Source organism: Malaclemys terrapin, chromosome 7, assembly GCF_027887155.1.
Source record: "Malaclemys terrapin pileata isolate rMalTer1 chromosome 7, rMalTer1.hap1, whole genome shotgun sequence".
Lineage (NCBI taxonomy): Eukaryota > Metazoa > Chordata > Testudines > Emydidae > Malaclemys > Malaclemys terrapin.
Window position 1 is genome coordinate 58,450,418 of NC_071511.1, and position 20,743 is coordinate 58,471,160.

The following is a 20,743-nucleotide window of genomic DNA, read 5'->3' on the forward strand; positions in this document are numbered from 1 at the left end:
CTCCCGTCCCTGGAGCCAGACCCGTCCAACTCTCCCAGGCAGGACAAGAAGTCCGCGTTCGCGTGGTTCTTACCGGCCCTATGGAGGACGTTATAAGCATAGGGCTGTAGTGCCAGGTACCATCGCATTATTATTGTTCTTCATTCGGGCCAATCACCGAAGCGCGGCATGGTCAGTGACCAGTATGAAGGAGGCCCCTAGGATGTAATAACGCAGGGCTTCACAGGCCCATTTTACTGCCAGGGCCTCCTTCACTATTACGGCGTAGTGCCTTTCTCGCGGGAATAATTTCTGGCTGAGATATGTAACTGGGTGCTCCTCCCCATCTACCTCCTGAGACAGGACTGACCCTAGTCCTACCTCCGAGGTGTCGGTCTGGAGGACGAACCCTCGGTTAAAGTCAGGGCTGTACAGGACGGGTTCATGGCAGAGACAGTCTTTGAGGGCCCGGAAGGCGCTGTCACACTCCGGAGTCCATTCCACCTGTCTGGGACAGGTTTTGGTGAGGAGCTCTGTTACAGGGGCTGTGCTGGAGGCAAAATCGGGCATGAACCTCTGGTAATAGCCCGCAAGTCCGAGAAATTGGCGTACGTGGTGCTTCGTAGTGGGTGGTGGGCATGCCGCTAGGGCTTGAACCTTTCCCACAAGCGGTTTCACTTGTCCCCCTCCAATTGTGTAGCCCAGGTAGGTGGTCTCCTGCCACCCGATACGGCATTTCTTTGGGTTGGCAGTTAACCCTGCGGCTCGTAAAGACCTCAGGACAGCCGCTACCCGCTCCAGGTGGTTCTCCCACTGGTCGCTATAAATGACAACATCGTCCAGGTATGCGGCCGCGTACTCTCGATGAGGAAGAAGGAGGCGGTCCATGAGCCGCTGGAACATTGCGGGGGCACCATGGAGACTGAAGGGCATCCGGGTGAATTGGTAGAGGCTCGTGGCGGTGGCAAAAGCAGTTTTTTCCTGTGACGTGGGGTCGAGGGGAATCTGCCAGTACCCTTTGCTTAGGTCAAGGGTCGCGAGGAAGCGGGCTTTGCCTAAATGGTCCAGCAATTCATCTACCCGAGGCATTGGGTAGACGTCGAACTTTGAGATAGAATTAACATGGCGGAAATTGATGCAAAAGTGCTGTGTGTCGTCCGGTTTGGGAACCAGGACTACTGGGCTGCGCCACTCGCTTTGTGATGGTTCAATGACGTCCAGCTCTAGCATCGCTCGGACTTCCTCCTCAACGACCTGCCGCATACGATACGGTAGGGGTCTCGTTGACTCTCGGATCACCACCCCTGGCTCCATCTGAATGGTATGGTACACAAGGGTCATGTAGCCCGGCTGGGTGGTGAACGTCCCATGGAACGCCTGCAGGAGGCACCCGGTCTGTTTTCGTTGTTCTACAGTTAAGGACTCTCCGAGCTGAGGTGTTGTGACGTCTTCAGTCGGCGTAACCCGGGGCCCTAACTTGGGCTCTAGTGGACAGGGATTAATTAAAAGGCCTTCCCGTTCCCGCCAGGGTTTCAGGAGGTTGATGTGGTACTGCTGGACTTTTCTCCGGTGTCTGGCTGGTTAATCTCATAAGTGACCGGCCCGATCTTCCGGATCACCTCATATGGCCCCTGCCACTGAGCCAGTAGTTTTGACTCACTGGAGGGTAAGAGAAGTAGAACCTGGTCGCCAGGTTGGAACTCGCGGACTCGGGCTTCTCGGTTATATGTTTGGGCCTGAGCTTCTTGTGCGACCTTCAAATTTTCTTTAGCTAGAGTTCCGGCTTGTGCTAGACGTCCCTGAAGCTGGAGGACATACTGTAGAAGGCCCTGAGTGGGTGACAGTGTTTGCTCCCAGGTCTCTCTCATGGGATCCGGCAGTCCCCTCGGACGACGGCCATACAACAGCTCGAAGGGAGAGAATTTTGTGGAGGCCTGGGGTACTTCACGGACAGCCAGGGGCAATGGTGGTATCAACTGGTCCCATCGGCGCAGGTCCTCGGGGGAGAACTTGCGCAGCATGTCTTTCAGGGTGCGGTTGAACCGCTCGACCAGGCCATTGGTTTGCGGGTGGTACACAGAGGTGCGTAGCTGCTTAATCCCAAGGAGTCTGCAGACCTGCCGCAGCAACCGGGAGGTAAAGTTGGTATCCTGGTCGGTGAGGATCTCCCAGGGAAAGCCCACCCGGGCAAAGACCTTGACGAGTTCGTCGGCAATGGTCCTGGTGGTGATGCTCCGGAGTGGGACGGCTTCAGGGAAGCAGGTAGCGTAGTCCACAATGACAAGGATGTATAGAAACCCAGCCCGGCTCCTCGGGAGGGGTCCCACCAAATCCATGGCCACCTGCTCGAATAGGGTCTCCATAATGGGCATAGGGATTAGTGGGGCCAGGGCTGTCCGTGGGGGAGCGGCGAGCTGGCACTCCGGACAGGAGCTACAGTAATTTCGCACCTCCTGGTGCACCCCAGGCCAGAAAAACTGGGACAGAATCCGGGCAAGGGTCTTTTCCTGACCCAGGTGTCTGGCTGCGGGGACGTCGTGGGCGAGCTTCATCACTGCTCGTCGGTGGCACCAAGGCATCATCAGTTGTCTCTAGACCTCCCCGGTGCGGGAATCTCAGTCCACCCGATAGAGGCGGTCGTGTTGTAGCTTGAAACGGGGCCATACCTTGGCCCGGGCGGGATCAATCAGACTGTCGTCTACTGCCGCCAGCTGTTCATATGCCCGACTCAGGGTGGGATTCTCCTTCTGGTCTCGGCAGAAGTCCGTACCGATCTGAGGGTCATCTGCCGATGTTAGTGGGAGGTCTTTAGGCACGCCTTCCTGGCTCCGATGTCCCGCTTCTTCAGCCTCCTCTGCGGGCTCCTCGCGGCAGTCCCCCTCCAAGGCTGGGGTGATATCAGGACTCTCCTGCGCATGGGAACCCAGGACGCACGGGAACTCTGGCCAGCCCCGCCCCAAGATCACGGGGTAGGCGAGTCGTGGGACCAGGCCAACCACCATGGTCCGCGTGACTCCGTCGACGGTCAGTGGGACTCGGGCACTGGCGTAAGGTCGAACGTCACCATGGATGCACTGCAATAAAATGTTCCCCTGCTGGGGGTCTTCAGGGAAGCCCAGGCTTTGGCGGACTAGGGTCTGTCCACAGCCAGAGTCAACCAGGGTCCGCATCTGGCAGTCTCCGACAATTACGGTCACGGTGACCTTGGCAGTCTGCGGCGGTCGGGCACGATTCTCTCCGGCGCAAACGTGCCCAAAGCTGCAGTCCATCTCAGTGCAGTCCCGTTGGAGATGCCCACGCTTCCCACAGGAGAAACAGGGCCCGATTTTGGGTCACCCGGGTCGGGCTGAGCCTCCCCCCTGGTTCCTAGGGAGACTCCGCGGGCCGTGGCCAGTCCCGGTCTTGGGCCCCATGGGGGCAGGCCGAGGGGGACCCTCGGGATGTCTATACTGGGGCTTCTGACTCTGCGGGGGATTCCGTGGTTCGACTCAGGTGCTCGTCCGTCTCTCGGGGTTGGGGCGATCAAGCCCTGGAGGGTGGCCCCTCATAACTGGCCCGACCGGGGCTTCCTCCGCCAGGAAGTCCTCCATGAGGGTGACGGCAGCTGCTACAATTGGAGGCCGGTGACAGAGGACCCAAGCCCTCCCCCGTGACGGGAGGATGTGGATGAACTGTTCCAACAGGATTTGCTCCGTGAGCTCCTCGGGGTTCCGCCTGTCGGGTTATAGCCATCGCCGACACAGGTCTCTCAGCTGCTAGGCCACTAACCTGGGTCGGGCGCCCGGGGTGTAGAACAGAGCCTGGAACGACTGCCGGAAGGTTTCCGGGCTGATGTCTAAGGCATCTAAAATTGCCGCCTTTACCCGGGTATAGTCTCTTGCATCCTCCATGGATAACCCCTGGTAGACCGTTTGCGCCATCCCCGTCAGGTATGGTGCCAGGAGGGTGGCCCACTGGTCTGGCGCCCACCCGGCAACATGCGCGACTTTTTCGAAGGTCACCAGAAAGGCTTCGGGGTCATCCTGTGGTCCCATCTTGGTCAGTCTTACAGGCGGGGTGAATCGGGGAGCCCTGTCCGGGTCTCCCGGCAGGGACCCCGTGGGCCGGGGCAGGTCTACTGTTGCCAGCTGCTATAAGCATTGTTGCTGGAACTCCCGGTTTTGCACAGTCACGCCCTGTATCAGCTGCTGCTGCTGGGCTCCCAGCTGCTGGATAAGCTGCTGGTGCTGTTGGAGCTAGGCCGCCTGCTGTCGCTCCTGGCTCTCCGTCAGAAGCGTGAAGAGCTTGGTCAAATCCATGTCTCTTGTGGGGGATCGCTCCCCCCCCAGACCCTTTCTCACAGGGATCAAGGGCTCGTGCCCACATCCTGGGCAAGATGTCCCCACTTCTGGTACCACGTGTAGTAGTCTTGGCCGAGGTTCAGCCCTCAGCGGGGCTGTGGGGTATCCCGCCGCCTCGCTCTGGTTCACTGTCACTCCTGGTCCAGCGGTAGTGTAGGACAGCAAACACACAGTTAGGGGCTCAGGCCCTTAAGCAGGGGCTGAGCCAATAGGTCAGAAAAAGCCCCGGGCCCTCAATCAGGGCGGGGCAGCAACCATGCAGTCTGGAGCTCAGGTCCTCAAGCAGGGGCTGAGCCAATAGTTCGGGAACCCAGGCCCTTAAGCAGGGGCTGAGTCAATGTTTGTAGCAGCCCAGGCCCTAGGTCAGGTCAGGGCGGGGCAGCAATCAAATAGGCAATCAGGAACCCAGTCTCTCTAGGCCAGAGAAAAGGGGGAGTCTGCCACCCAAGGAGTGGGTGGCAGCGGGGATGCAGGCCCTCCCACTCCACTGCGTCCCAGCCCGGGGCCCTAGCAGCGGCGGAAACTTGCTGCTGTCAGTGGGGCTCCTGGCCACAACACACTGACATAGGCTCTGGCAGTGCTGCAGCCAGACTGGGGTCGGCTGCCCCCGGGCTACTTCCACACTCCCCCTCGTATGGTACCTGGGCTGTACTAGTGTCCTCGGTGCTCTCCACCAGCATCGGTTCCTCCGGGTAGGTAGCAAAGGGTAGGTTCGGCTCCTCCTCCGGATAGCAGGAAAGGGGCAGGCTCGGCTCCTCGGGGTAGCTGGAAAGGGACAGGTTCGGCTCCTCCTCGGGATACCAGGAAAGGGGCAGGCTCGGCTCTTCCTCGGGATAGCTGGAAAGGGGCAGGCTTGGCCAGTTCTCCTCAGCGTAACGGGCAAGGGGTAGGCTTGGCTGGTCTGGTGAGTCAGCAGGCCAGTCGCGGCCTGCGGCTCTCTCCCAAGCCGTAGCCCGGCCACAGACGTCTGCTCTCTCCGCCGGCTTATTCTCCACTGAGCTCAGCAGGTGGGCTTTTATACTTCTGGGTCAGCGCCGTGACCTCTGAGGGGCAGGCGCCAGACCCGGTGGCTCTGCTCACGTTGGTATTAGGGGAGGTTCGGCCCTAAGCGGGGCTGTGGGGTATCCCACCACCTCGCTACACCTCCCCTTCTAGTGTCCCATCACTGGCAGTTGAAGATATTTGCTGCTAGCAGTCGCAAATCAGTTACATGCCATTGTAGCAGTCCCATTGTACCGTTCCCTCCATAAATATATCAAGCTCGGTCTTGAAGCCAGTTAGATTTTTTGCCCCCACTGCTCCCCTTGGAAGGCTGTTTCAGAATTTTACTCCTCTGATGGTTAGAAACCTTTGTTTAATTTCAAGCCTAAACTTGTTGATGGCCAGTTTATACCTATTTGTTCTTGTGTCCACAGTGGTACTTAACTTAAATACCTCCTCTTCCTGGTATTTATACCTCTGATGTATTTATTGACAGCAGTTATATCTCCCCTCAGCCTTCTTTTGGTTAGGCTAAACAAGCCAAGCTCTTTGAGTCTCCTCTCATAAGGTAGGTTTTCCATTCCTCTGATTGTCCTTGTAGCCATTCTCTGCACCTGTTCTAGTTTGAATTCATCTTTCTTAAACATGGCAATCCAGAAGTGCATACAGTATTCCAGATGAGGTCTCACCAGTGCCTTGTATAATGATACTAACACTTCCCTGTCTCTACTGGCAGTACCTCGCCTGATGCGTCCTAGGACTGCATTAGCTTTTTTCACAGCCACATCACATTGATGGCTCATAGTCATCCTGTGATCAACCAATACAGCCAGGTCTTTCTCCTCTGTCACTTCCAAATGATAAGTACCAACTTATAACAAAAATTCTTGTTGTTAGTCCCTAAGTGCATGATCTAGCATTTTGCACTATTAAATTTCATCCCGTTTCTATTACTTCAGTTTTCAAAGTCATCCAAATCTTCTTGTATGATATTCCAGTTGTGGAAGTAGAGCAAGAACTGACAGGGATTTGAAGGGGATTTCAATGCAAACAGAACAGGAGTACTTGTGGCACCTTAGAGACTAACAAATTTATTAGAGCATAAGCTTTCGTGGGCTACTGCCCACTTCTTCGGATGCATATAGAGTGGAACATATATTGAGGAGATATATATACACACATACAGAGAGCATGAACAGGTGGGAGTTGTCTTACCAACTCTGAGAGGCCAATTAAATAAGAGAAAAATTTTTTTTTGAAGTGATAATCAAGCTAGCCCAGTACAGACAGTTTGATAAGAAGCCATTCCCAGTCCTTATTCAGTCTCTACGCAAAAGAATTAATGGACACAAATCTGACATCAGGAATCATAATACTCAAAAACCAGTGGGAGAACATTTTAACCTGTCTGGCCATTCAATGACAGACCTGCGGGTGGCTATCTTACAACAGAAAAACTTCAAAAACAGACTCCAACGAGAGACTGCTGAGCTGGAATTGATATGCAAACTAGATACAATCAACTCAGGATTGAATAAGGACTGGGAATGGATGAGCCATTACAAACATTGAATCTATCTCCCCTTGTAAGTATTCTCACACTTCTTATCAAACTGTCTGTACTGGGCTAGCTTGATTATCACTTCAAAAAAAAAAAACTCTATATGCATCCGAAGAAGTGGGCACAAAAGCTTATGCTCTAATAAATTTGTTAGTCTCTACGGTGCCACAAGTACTCCTGTTCTTTTTGCTGATACAGACTAACACGGCTGCTACTCTGAAACCTGTCAATGCAAACAGTCTCTTCTGTGAGCAAGAGTCAGGCTAGCTGTTATCCTAATAAAGCGAGACTTGTAGATGTGTGGATTGTGTGAGGCAAGTGGGAATGAACTGTGTGAGAAGTTGGGGTGTCGGAGGAGGACTGTCCGTGGGGCTGTCTGTCCCTGTTGGGCTTACGCCATCCGAACTTATTGACTGTGCAGCAAGATCAGATGCAGAGCGGTACTGGGGAACTGTTTTGCCACCCCCAATAAGGTTAGTTTGAAGTGGTACTGAGGACTTAGTTTGCCACCCTAAATAAGGTAGTTGTATGCAGTACTGGGGACTATAGTTTGGCCGCCCCCAATAAGGTTAATACATAAGGCAAATGCATTAGGTTAATGCACCGGTGCAGAGGGGTTGTGGTAACGCCCTCAGAGAAGAACACAGGTGTGTTCAGTCTGGACAGAGGAGTTGTGGTGATGCCCTCAGGTTAAAATAAAAAAAAAAGATAAAAAGAGAGAAAACCGATGCATCGTGGTATTTAGAAACAGAGGCCTTAGTGAATGTGTGTGTGCACCAGTGTGAATGAGAGTCGCCGGAAGACGCCTAGAGTATTCTGCGAAGCTGTTGGCTCGTGACCAGAAAGATTCTAAAGCAAGCCCGGTGACTCTCCACCTAGAGGATCGGTAAAAGATCCGACCCACAGTGGGCTGCCTCTGCCTGGCATTGTCCAGCGAGGGAGCTACCTGGGTCTAGGAGTGTGTGAACCCATCTTCCCTCCCCTTTCATCTCCATGCGAGTCACTGACTGATCTGACCATCTCATTGGAGGCAATGAGAGTAAGCGGCGCCGTCTCTCTGAGGGCTGAAGGGAGATGTAGGAGGGTCGTGGCCATCCTCGTTAACCTCTCCTGTGTGAGTGCCCTGTAGGGTGAGACCCTTAGTTTCTGAGCCGCTAGCGGACAGGGCGTTCTCCCTGTGTGTGATTGGAAAATGGGTGGAGGACAGTCTAAGCATTCCCTCTCACCCCCTAAGGGTACCGCAGCATATTACATGTACGTACATTATGGTCCTAAAACCTGCAGATATTTAGAAAATTGGAATCTTTACATGTGTGAAAATCCATTTAAACAATGCCCACTAGAAGGTACCTTCAATCTAGATAAGATCATACATCTCAGAGGAGCTTTTAATCACCAAAAAGCCTCTGACACACAGTGGGAGCAATTTGTCTATTGAGGAAAGGAATGGGTAATTTTGGAATTCAGCTTGACCCTGAGATAAAGAGAAAGTTGCTTTGCGTTCAAAGTCAAGAATCAACGCAGACCATGCTAAGTACAAAGAAAAACTGCTTTTGGCCCCAGCTGGCTGTGAAAAAATATTGACAGAGGCAAACCAAAGGCAATACAAGTTACAGGACTCAGATTACATTTGCAAAGCTTAACTGTCCAGTGAGATCCAACAGTCTGCCTTTGCGACCCTGGAGCCAGCGTGGTTTGGGGACTCTGAAGAAGCCACAGGCAGCCAGCTTGGACTGGAATCTCTGAAAAAGATGCCCAGTAGACCCCAGGGTGTAAAAGAACAGCCCTCCCAAGAGCGGAAGCATGTTGGAAATTCTGGACAAGCTGTATACAGGATAATCTCCTGTCCACCTCTTCCCCTTCTCTGAATGTTATACACAGACGTGGCCAGTCTGGACGTACGTGTGTGAGTATGAAAGTGGCTTAGGGCTTGGGGCATTAATGTTTTTCTTCCTCTGAGTGATGTGGGAACGTTCCCAACACTCCATACCATCAGGGGCTCGTTCACCTGCACATCTACCAATGTGATATATGCCATCATGTGCCAGCAATGCCCCTCTGCCATGTACATTGGCCAAACCAGACAGTCTCTCCGCAAAAGAATTAATGGACACAAATCTTGACATCAGGAATCATAATACTCAAAAACCAGTGGGAGAACATTTTAACCTGTCTGGCCATTCAATGACAGACCTGCGGGTGGCTATCTTAAAACAGAAAAACTTCAAAAACAGACTCCAACGAGAGACTGCTGAGCTGGAATTGATATGCAAACTAGACACAATCAACTCAGGATTAAATAAGGACTGGGAATGGCTGAGCCATTACAAACATTGAATCTATCTCCCCTTGTAAGTATTCTCACACTTGCTTCTTATCAAACTGTCTGTACTGGGCTATCTTGATTATCACTTCAAAAGTTTTTTTTCCTCTTACTTAATTGGCCTCTCAGAGTTGGTAAGACAGCTCCCACCTGTTCATGCTCTCTGTATGTGTGTATATATATCTCCTCAATATATGTTTCACTCTATATGCATCTGAAGAAGTGGGTTGTAGCCCACGAAAGCTTATGCTCTAATAAATTTGTTAGTTTCTAAGGTGCCACAAGTACTCCTGTTCTTTTTGATGATTAAAAGTGTGTTCTCTCTCAGCTGCAGTAGGTCTGGGAACCAGACAGGGGTTTCGCAATCCTCTCTCCACCCCAGTTGATGGGGAAGGGTGGCAGGTGGATCTACTCCCAGTCGTAGCAGGACTGGGAATAGAGGAGTTGGGGAATAAGGGAAGAGATGTGTACCTGACAGCTAGAGAGAAAATTGAACAGTTAAACGCCAATTGGCTGTGTGTTCTGTCCAGGTGGAAAGCCTCATGGGGGAGGACTCGGGTAGCCTTGTGAGTAAGACTGTTTAAGGGAAGAGACCAGGAAGGGTGGGGGCTAGTTGAGAAGCCCACCCTTCTAGCTAAATTGGTAGTGGAACAAAGCCGGTGCCCATGGAAGGGACGGTTCAGCGAGGAAAGCAGGATTGGGCCCAAGTGGGCAAGCAACAGATAGAGAGACTGGAAAACAGGTTAGAAAGTTTGAGGGCATAGTGGAAGGAAGGAGTAAGTAAGTATAAGCATGGGGATTTCAAATCCCCAAGACAATACTTGAAATGGTGATTTGAGTTGATAACAAGTGGCCGTTGGGAGACAAGCAGGTGATTTAAGGAAAGAGTGAGAAGTTATCTCTGTAGTTGCTGGAGGGAACAGCAGTTGAACTTTGTAAAAATGCTAAAGGGGAAAGTTCTTGCTGTCTTTGAAATGTTTGTAAATAAATCCATGCAAAGAAATTATTTGATTGCAATCATTTGGCTATGAACAATTTAGTCGAATTAGCTAAAGAAATGTATACAGTGCTATTTAATTAAAATCCTATTAGGCTCTAAGGGGCTACAATAAGTAGTGTTTTCTTTCAGATCACTGTGTGTTTGAAAGTAGGAGTTAGAAGTAAAAGGCAATCAAAATTCTGGTAAAGTTAATTGTGTCCCTTTTTAAGTAAGAATCTTTAAGCTATGGATAGCTTTGGATCCAGAAGCAAGCCAGAAAGCATCTGTATTAATGCAAATTATCTAACTGATAAGGTAGAAGCCACTGAATCCTGGGCTGCCTATGAAACAAATACAAGAAAATATGGGGTAATTCCTCTGTTTTGCCTGAAATCAACAAGGGTATTTGTATATTTTAAGCAATGACTGACTGCCCAGAAGGGGTAGACCTCTGGTTTTTGTCTTTCAGATAATCAGAGAAATCTGATGCCAGCTGAAAAGCAATCAACATACCATACATTTACTGGCATGATATGAATTATGTTCTGTGTTCTACGTCCTGTCTTGTGGTGTTTGTCTCATGGCCAGAATTGTTGTGTTTAATATTTTCATAGGATAGTCTAGTTTAAAATCAAACAGAAGTGTTAAATTAAAATGCAGATACTTGTTTTATTCAACCTGAAATACAAAGTGTTTGGATAAATCAGGAAAATGTGATATACTAAAGTCTAACACATTTGCTTAAGAAAAAGAAACTTAATTGGCCAGATCTTTTAATTGAAAAAATTGTTGTTAAACTTTGCACACCAACAGTCTTTGGAAACAAGGACATGAAAGGTTAACCCACTCCCCATATTGCACATGGGATCCTTCTCGCTACCTCAGATTTCTAGCCAGACGGCTGGGGAGGGAGGGAAGCTATTGGACACCAGAGGTTGTACTGAGGGACTCCCCAAAAGTGGGTGTGCTCCTCCTGGCTTGTTGCTCCAAAGCTCTGTAATAAAGTTATTTTACTGGAAGCGTGTATGTGGCATACATTGAATAATAAGACTAAAGTACTGTATAATGGCAATATGTATGTGTTCATTGTGGGAAAAAGGTGTATGAGTGGAGAGTGGAAGTTAGAAACAGAGATCTTAGTGAACATTTGTGTACACCAGTGTGAATGAGAGTCACCGGAAGGTTAAAGAAGATGGGGAGAAGGAAAAAGAACACAACAGTCCAGAAGATAAGACGCTGGCCCCGTTCAAGGACACTACTCATGGCTGGGACTTGGCTCGAGCCAACAAAAGGGGGGGGGGGGGGCGCTTGAATGTGCCCAAGCAGCTGTAAAATCTGCAAACACTGCCAGGCATTAATGAAACGTGTCAGGTTTCTTTTCTCACAGGTAAAAGAAGCATTACCTAAAGACCCTAGCAGCCCTGCCATTTATTGAAACCAGGAGACTGAGTCTACGTAAGATCCATCAACGAAAGACTGCTCTGGCTCCACACTGGAAAGGCCCTTACCATGTCCTGCTACCTACCAACACCACTGTAAAGTGTCAAGGACTGACTGTCTGGACCCATGCTTCTCACTGCAAGAAAGCTCCTCCACCTCGAAATAATTCCACTCGATCAGCCTCTCTCTTCTTTGGGTATTTCTTTTCCTCCTTCTGGACAGCAGGAGAAAAGGACAAGGTGATGTGCTGGTAACCTCTCCCTTGTCCACTGATAGAGCTAACCTGCATTCAATATTTGCTACAGAAACCAAAGCATTACAGGGTGATGTGCTAGTAACCTGTCCCCTGTATGATGCTGAGCCACGATTGCTTCAGGAAAGCAGAAGGAAATACTTGTTCTGCTGAAATTGCTAAAATCCAGGAATTCCAGGCTACAAAAGATATTAAGAACTGACCCTGGTGAAGAAACAAAGAATTATACACTGGCAGGAAAAAAACTTGTGGGACCCATGCTTGGGAATGTGGTATTGATTCGATTTTTGGGTTTATTCTACAGGCTGTGCCCTGTATTTTTGGATGAGTACCTTCAGCATACACTGCCCTCCCTAATTGGCTTCCAGATGATGAATATCAAAAGCGCCTTGCTACCACAAAAAATTACCCCCACCAGCCCCTCGACCCTTGCCACCACCACTGTAATTTACCCAGATACAGACAATACCGTAAATTCTAAGTAAATTCATTGGCCAAGGCCTTCACATCTTAGTGATTTATTGAAATTTTGTTCAGAAAGATTATTCTTTAAAGTTCAGAATAGGTCATATGACCGAACAATTGAGTGGAAAACAAATGGATCGGTGGAGATAGAGTTATAGGATATCACTACAAATGAACCCCAAGAATCTGTAATTGAAATTGATGGGTTCTATAGCGAAGTAGATATGATGGCTATTCCTGGAATTTGCAACGTGTTAAATGAAAGAGGCCCTTATTGTTATTTGGTCACCCAATTAGTGAATAATCAAACGAATATCCAAAGAGTTTGTTCTGCCACTGGAAATTTTACCTGTATAGAAATTATTCTAGTAATGAATAATATAACCCATACCTTATTGCAACCCTCCCACTTCCCTCGTGTCTTCCCGGACGAGCCCCCAAATTGTCGCAGAAAAACAGAGTTCTCACTCTCTGGTTGGGTGCAGCAAAATCAGATACTTTATTATTTCTAGCAATTGTGTGGAGGGAGAGGCTACAACTGAATCTGGCTCCTTGAATCTGCAAGCTATGGTTGGAAATATTTCAACACTCAGTACTACATACAGTACAGTTCTAGCTACAATATTACAAGAACAGTCTCTGTTGCACTATTTTGTCACTATCGATTCTGCTGAGCCAGAAACACAAAAGCACTAAATATTTATTTTAAAAGGTTTGATTCAAATTTGGTTCTAAAAGTGGCAGATGTTTCAGGTGGTTTATCTCTTTCCTAAACTATTTCTTCCATCTTTAACATAATCTAGTAATTTATGCAGGCATATAGAGACAGTTGTTCCAGTGTGGTTCTGGACTGCCAGGGGAATCCGGTCCTAAAACCGGTGTAACCAGACCTGGGAGGACCACTCCATTAAAAAAGGGGCTACTTAGAACTCCAATAGGGGCTGCAGTACCATTTTTTCTCCCTGATATCTGCACAGCAGCAAAAACAGGGTATGGCTGGGACTTCCCTGTGTCACTGCAGCCACTAACTACAGAATCTGCCCTTTGGGATGGTTGTCGCTTGGCACAGAACTATTCTGGCATTGAAGCAACATTAGATTCTGCTTTAAGCCACCTTTATAGATGTGCACATGACTAGCATTCTGGGCACACCCCAGGGATCTAGCCTATGTGGCGTATAATTGTAGCATTAGTTAGTTTGATATCCATTGTAAGAGCTTATGAGTTGTGGAAATGCAAAAGAACGTTTCCACTGGAAATAACAGCCTGTAGCTTCAAGAACTTGAAGGGAGATGCAAACTGCTTGCAGAGAGATTTCACAATAAGAATTAAATTATCATATGTTATTAGTGTTCTGCATATGCATATACAGTATTTATTTCTTTCTCCTTTATTATGCCATAGAGTAAAGAAGGTCATTATGTCAGAAATATAATGGATATATCTTTCTGTATTTATTACAGTGATGCCTTCAAATGTAATTGCCCACGTAAATGTATATACAATTACTATTCAGGTGCATAGTGTTCATAGGGTTGGGTTCAATGTGAATAGAACTGATGATTCCTTTTCTGCAACTAAAGCAATCTTTCAAAGACTGTTTGTTCAGTTTCAATCTGGAGCTAGAGTACAGTAACACAATCTGGAACAAAATCAAGTACTATTACATAATGAACAAACATTTCATTTATAAATATGTCACCTTGACAAGTCAGTGAAAAATGGAACTTAAACTAGGTCATCAAAATCTTCGTTTGGGTTCAGTCAGATGCATAAAATAAAAGACATAAACAATGTACAGTCCAGCCACTTGAACTGTAAAACAATGTTATGAGAAATGCTTTAGTACTGTATTGAATGAGAGGTTTGTGCACTGCAGGACACAAATAAAAGTAGTGAGGGTTTATTAAACTATAAGTGAGCTTCCTGCCTGATTGCCTAACAATTAGACATTCATATTTTCTGCCCCAAATGGTGAGATTCACCTATAGTCAAATAACTGACTTTCTACCCAGAGGAGTTAAAAGTATTCCACAGTTTGGTAAGAAGAGAGTGAAATAAAAGGGCAGCAAGACAAAAATCTAGCAATGTGGTTATAAACACTAAAATCAATTTTGTGAAGTTCAGGGGTTCTCAAACTGAGGGTTGGGACCCCAAAATGGGTCGCAACCCCATTTGAATGGGGTTGCCAAGGCCAGTGTTAGATTTGCCGGGGTCTGAAGCCGAAGCCTGAGCACCGCCACCCAGGGCTGAGGCCTGAGGGATTCAGCCCTGGGCAAGGGGGCTAAGGTTACATGCCCCCTGCCCAGGGCAGCAGCCCTTGGACTTCAGCTTTGGCCCCTCTGCCCAAGGCGGCAGGGCTGGGGTGGGCTCGGGCTTTGGTCTGCCCTACTGGGGTCATGTAGTAATTTTTGTTGTCAGAAGGGGACCACAGTGCAATGACAAGTTAGAGCAGCTACAGAACAGCTCTCTCAGTCCCCTAAGGACTGTTCCACTAGATGGGGGCATGGCAGAGTGTATTGCAACCCAGCTCCATTTTCTCCAGCTGTCATGTCCCCTAGTGTCCCAGATATGTCCTTTGCAATTTATGCCTGCTAGGGGAATCCTCGCTTCTCCTTTAGGATAGTTTAAAGGTTACTTTGTACCACTCGGGTGATGCAGAGAGACCTTAGCAGGGCCCAGGAGCTGGCTCATAACCTCTAAAGTAGCTAGTTAACAGAACATTTATAATGTTTTATTTTTATTAATGTTATTTTACTTTTTAAAAAATGACTGTTGAATAGATTATTTTCTTAAAGCGTTGGAATAGGCATCTAGGGTTATGTAGTTCAGATCCCTGAATCACTATAAAATAGTTTTCCGTATCTTCTTAATACAACCCTAATAGTTCATTGTCTAGTCTTGAATGGTTTTAGGGAAATGATGATTCTACAATTTCCTTTTGCAGCTTTTTCCACTGCCCAGTTGTTTTAACCGTACAAAGAAGATGTGGCCTTCCACCTTCAGTGAAACTATGGAAAAAGAAGAGTATACATTCCTTTGAATTGACATACATACTCTCATGCTTCTTCTTGCACAATGTTAAAACTCTTACACTCTTGCACTGTTAGACAAACTCCTATGGCCTGGGTTCAGCCTGTACATCTCATCACACTTTCAAGCTGACACCTCAACAAGCAAACAGCCACAACAACAAGATAGTTAAGTAGAACAACAAAAACAAAACAAACAAAAACCCTACATTGCACTACCAAGAAGCAGCAATCTTCCAATCCAGCACTGAATGTGCAACACGATGATACTGCTGAGACTTCAGCATCATGAATGAGATGGAGTTTGCAAAAGTACCACCAAGGGATTAGATTTAAAATTTTCTTGAAATGATTTTAATGGGAGATTGAAATATGGTTGGTATTAACAGCTTCTCCTGTTTATGTAGACTGTACCCCTGGAGAGGAGACACAAATTAATCTTGGTAAACAGAGAGAAATTGTGGGGAATCATTTGAATTTAATTTGCCTGTTGCAAAACTGCTCCTTGAATGGCTTCTTTTAAGTAACTGAGTTAAATATTTTCTGCGGTTCCATTGGACTTAGTTAAGATAATTTACTTCTGCTCATTTATAAACTGCTAGGTTATACACGATAAACCAAATAGGATTCACTAACCTTTAAAAGAAAATTCTTTTGCCAATCTATAAGCTGCTTTAGTTATCTATGATACATTGAGACAGGACTCACTGCTGATTCTGGAGATAATATACAATTATACAATACTTCCAGTATTGTCTTAACTTACCAAAAGAAGAGCACTGCCCCTAGGATAGATGCATTCTCAAAGGTGCAATCGCTCTTGAAAGCTCTCCACAGAGAGACATACAGAAGGGATTATAACTGAATTAATCATTATGTAAGCAGAGTCAGGATGAGCTCTACCCTGACATCTGGTGGTGAATTATGGTGAGGGTGGAAAGGAACTTCAGGGGCTGATCTTGTTTGCATAGGCACACCCACCTGCCTAGCCTGGGACAACAGCAACTGAAAGTGGTTACTTTGGCAGGTGTGGGACCCCAGTTCCTCTGTTATTGGGGCAGGAAGAATAAAGTGTTGTTATCCTGATTCTGTGAATCAAGGCCAGTGGAACTGTTGTATGACAGAGGGACTCACCATTAACTAAATAGCACTCGCTAGACAAGGGGCATAGGTTACAAAACCCAGTGAATTGGCACGGGGGGGGGGAGGGGATGATGACCGGTATGTGTACCTGATGGTATGGGGCCCCTTTTGAGGGCCTGGAACGCCAATTGTTCTCTCTCTCTCTCTCCCCGCCCCGTTGAATAGCAGAGCTAATTTTGCTTCCGTTAGGAGTCTAGCTAGAGGTTGCTGAGCTGAATTCACTTTGGGCCAATAGTGCACCAGCACTGGGGCTCCCCTACTACAAGCTGAAATCACTAAGAGCTGAAATCACTGAGTGCGGTGTTAACTAGTGGGGGAGCCTGAAGATATATTGCTAAGCAGCTGGCAGAGTGGAGCAGTTTGCGGGATGGTTGGAGCAGCCCACAGAACAGTGAGCTGAGCAGTTTGCGGTGGCAGCTGGAGCAGTTCATGGGATGGCTGGTGGGGTGGCGCGGCTGGCAGAGCCAAGCAGTTTGTGGGATGGTTGGAATGGCCCACAGAACAGCGAGCGGAGCAGAGCAGAGCGGAGCAGTTTGCGGGGGCGGCTGGAGGAGTGGCGCGGTGCGGCTGGTAGAGCGGAACCATTCGTGGTGGAGGCTGCAGCAGAACTCCACGGAGAGGCGGGGCAGTCGGCCTTGCACCACGTAAGGTGCCCCTTAACACCCCGTGTGACCCCCCATTTCCACCCAGGCTGGGGGGGGGGTAAAACTCTGCAGATAAACTTTTGAACTCTGGGGTGTCACTGACCAGGGGCAGAGACTTTGGGTTGTTGGACTTTGGGGTGATTGGACTTAAGACCCTGAGGGGAAAAGGACACTGCCAAACTTACGTGGAGGTGGGTCTTTTGCTCATGGTTTGTGTTATGAATCCTGTTTGTGGTGTTTCCCCAACATAATGCCACTTTGTTTCCCTCCTTTATTAAAAGGCTTTTGCTACACTCAGACTCTGTGCTTGCGAGAGGGGAAGTATTGCCTCCTAGAGGCTCCCGGGGGATGGTATGTAATTGTCCCAGGTCACTGGGTGGGGGCTTGAGCCGGTTTTGCATTGCGTTATTGAAACGGAACTTCTAGATACTGAACCCGGCCCTTGTTGCTGCCAACTCAGAGGGGCAGAAGGGTTACAATTACACTGCTCTACAGCAAAAAATGCTTCTGAAATAAATGTAGTCAAACTTTATTAAGTCTGGGTCACTGAGAACGAAAATGATGCTTACAATTGTTGATTGGCTCTAGTTTTCAAGATATGCTATTGGGTCAGTATATATGACCCTTGACTTGGGAATGGCGGAGGATAAGTGAGTTATAAAGGGAAGGGATCTCAATTTAAACCAGAAATGACTAAAATACATCTTTGACTGGATCTATGAATAAATCTATGACTGGGTTTGGACAGTACTTGCTTTTTAGGCAAAACAATGAATGATGCAATCTGAAGCTGGTATTGCGTCATACATGATATGAATTGCATCATGTTATTCCTAGAAGTCATGGATGATGCAATCATAACGAAGCTTACATCACTCTGCTGAACAAATTGCCCTAGATCAGTTCTAGAAATCATACAGTGTCGTGCTCTCTTATTTGTCAGTGTTTGATTTTGCAAAGGGACACATTTCTGTTTAGCCAAAGTGAGCAGAGGTGTCTCGTACTTGTGTGAACAGTGCAGATAACTTCTGCTATGTTTGTGGTGAAGTGACTTTTGCATCACAAAAGCGCAGTATAACCACTATGGTAAAGAAAGCCTATCACCTTTATTTTGGCTGCAAAATTGAAGATCGGGACAAGAGGTGGGCCCCACACATATGCTGCAACACTTGTGCAACAAGTCTTCGCCAGTGGTTGAACAGGAAAAGGAAATCTATGCCTTTTGCAGTGCCAATGATTTGGAGAGAGCCAACAGATCATGTCAGCAATTGTTACTTCTGCATGGTGCCTCCAGTTGGGAAAGGTGTGTCACAGAAGAAAAAGTGGACTGTGCATTATCCAAACATTCCATCAGCTATACGCCCAGTACCCAACGGAGAAGGACTGCCGATTCCTGATGCACCAGAATCATTCTCACTTGAGTCAGACGAGCAAGAGGATGAAACTTCTGGTCCTGAACCATCAATGTCACAGGACCTACATTTTCTCCCATCCTCCTCCTCTGAACCACACCTCATAACACAAGTTGAACTGAATGACCTTGTCAGGGATTTGGAACTACCCAAGAGTAAGGCAGAGCTGTTGGGCTCCAGACTACAGCAGTGGAATCTCCTGGCAGGTGATGTTAGTGTTTCCATGTTCCGTGACCGTCAAAAGGATCTTGTCCCATTCTTCTTCATGAAAGGTGATCTTGTAGCCTGCAACAACATCGATGGTGTGATGGCAGTCCTCAACATCGTTCACGATCCAGATGAGTGGAGACTGTTCATTGATTCATCGAAGACGAGTCTTAAAGATGTTTTGCCATCAATTCCAGTTGGTCATGCAGTCCATATGAAGGAAACCTATGACAACATGAAACAACTTTTGAGGTGCATAAACTATAACCAACATCAGTGGCAGCTTTGTGGCGATTTGAAGGTTGTTGCTCTCTTGCTTGGTCTGTAGACTGGATACACAAAGTACGGCTGTTTTCTCTGCGAATGGGATAGTCGTGCAAGAGATTCCCACTACATCAAAAAGATTGGCCACTCTGACAGTCATTGGTGCCTGGGAGGAAAAGTGTTCAGCATCCACCACTTGTTGAATCAAGAAAGATTTTGTTACCACCCTTACACATCAAGCTGGGTCTGATGAAGAACTTTGTCAAGGCCATTGACAAAACACAAGCAGCTTTCAGGTACCTCTGTGGAAAATTTCCAAGGTTAAGTGAAGCTAAGATAAAGGAAGGTGTCTTTGTTGGTCCTCAGATTCGTGAACTTCTTCAAGATGATGCATTTGACCACGCACTGCGTGGCAAGGAAAAGATGGCATGGAAAGCCTTCCAGTTAGTGGCAATAAATTTTCTCGGAAACAACAAGGCAGACAACTACAGGTTGTTGGTGGAAAACCTCCTCAAGGCATACAAAAGCCTTAGTTGCAACATGTCACTAAAGATACATTTTTTGCACTCTCATCTAGATTTTTTTCCACCGAACTGCGGAGCAGTGAGCGATGAGCACGGCAAGCGATTTCACCAGGACATTGCAACAATGGAGAAACCCTATCAGGGCAAATGGAGCCCATCAATGCTTGCAGACTATTGCTGGACAGTGACAAGAGAAACTCCATTTAATGAATACAAGAGACAAGCCAAGAAGCGCCGAGTAGACACTGAATAGGATTAAACTATGTACATAATAGTTTTTTGCCTTTTGTTTCATAATAAATTTCATTTATATAACCCTTTTGCTAATTTTTAAAGTGTTACATAAACAAGACAGGTGAAATATTATCATGTAAAGCAACCATAAACACATGAAAAGACCTAGGTATACAATTTATGATTAAAACTCTACTATCTACACAATATACATAGACATAAAATGTAAAAACTTAAATATCTTAGAAACAGTAGCCAATCAGTTGTTTTAATTGTCATATTTGAATTCAGCACATCAAAATACATAATAAATAGCACATTTTATCTCTGAAGCAGACGACTTCTCAAAAATTGTAGACCAGTGTTATTTATTGTTTTGTTTTTTTTACAAAAATATTATTTCATTTCCTTTCTTTAATAATAAAATAGTCACAATGAACCACTGTGAGCATTCTGCTTGCCTTTAATCATGATGCCCCCTAAGGTCTGGCAAGTACCGTATGTGACTAAAATAATGGGGGTTGCATTCCTGTTCTGGCATTGAGAGGCAATCATTACGATTTGTCCCCCCATTTCTTGTTTTAGTAATTTGGGGAATAAAATTACTCTGAGCTCAACACCTTACAACACTCCTTTCTACTCTATATGTTTAAGTGCTTTCCTGATTTGGGACGTTTTCATGAACTGGGGCTAAGACTGGTATTTGGTCCTGCTACTGAATTTATATTTCCCTTGCTTATCCTGAAACACATATAATCCTGGTTTATTCCCCAGATATTTAAAGAAATGCATTACAAAAATTCTGCAAAAATTTAGTGTTAAAATGAATAGTATTGTGATGAGGTGTACCAACCCCACACTGGGCCAGAAGAAGTTAATGAAAGGCAGTGGGGTCAGTCAGCCCTACCTCACCACACCTGCACTTGGTATCAAGCCTGGAGAAAGGAGTGAATAGGGTTGAA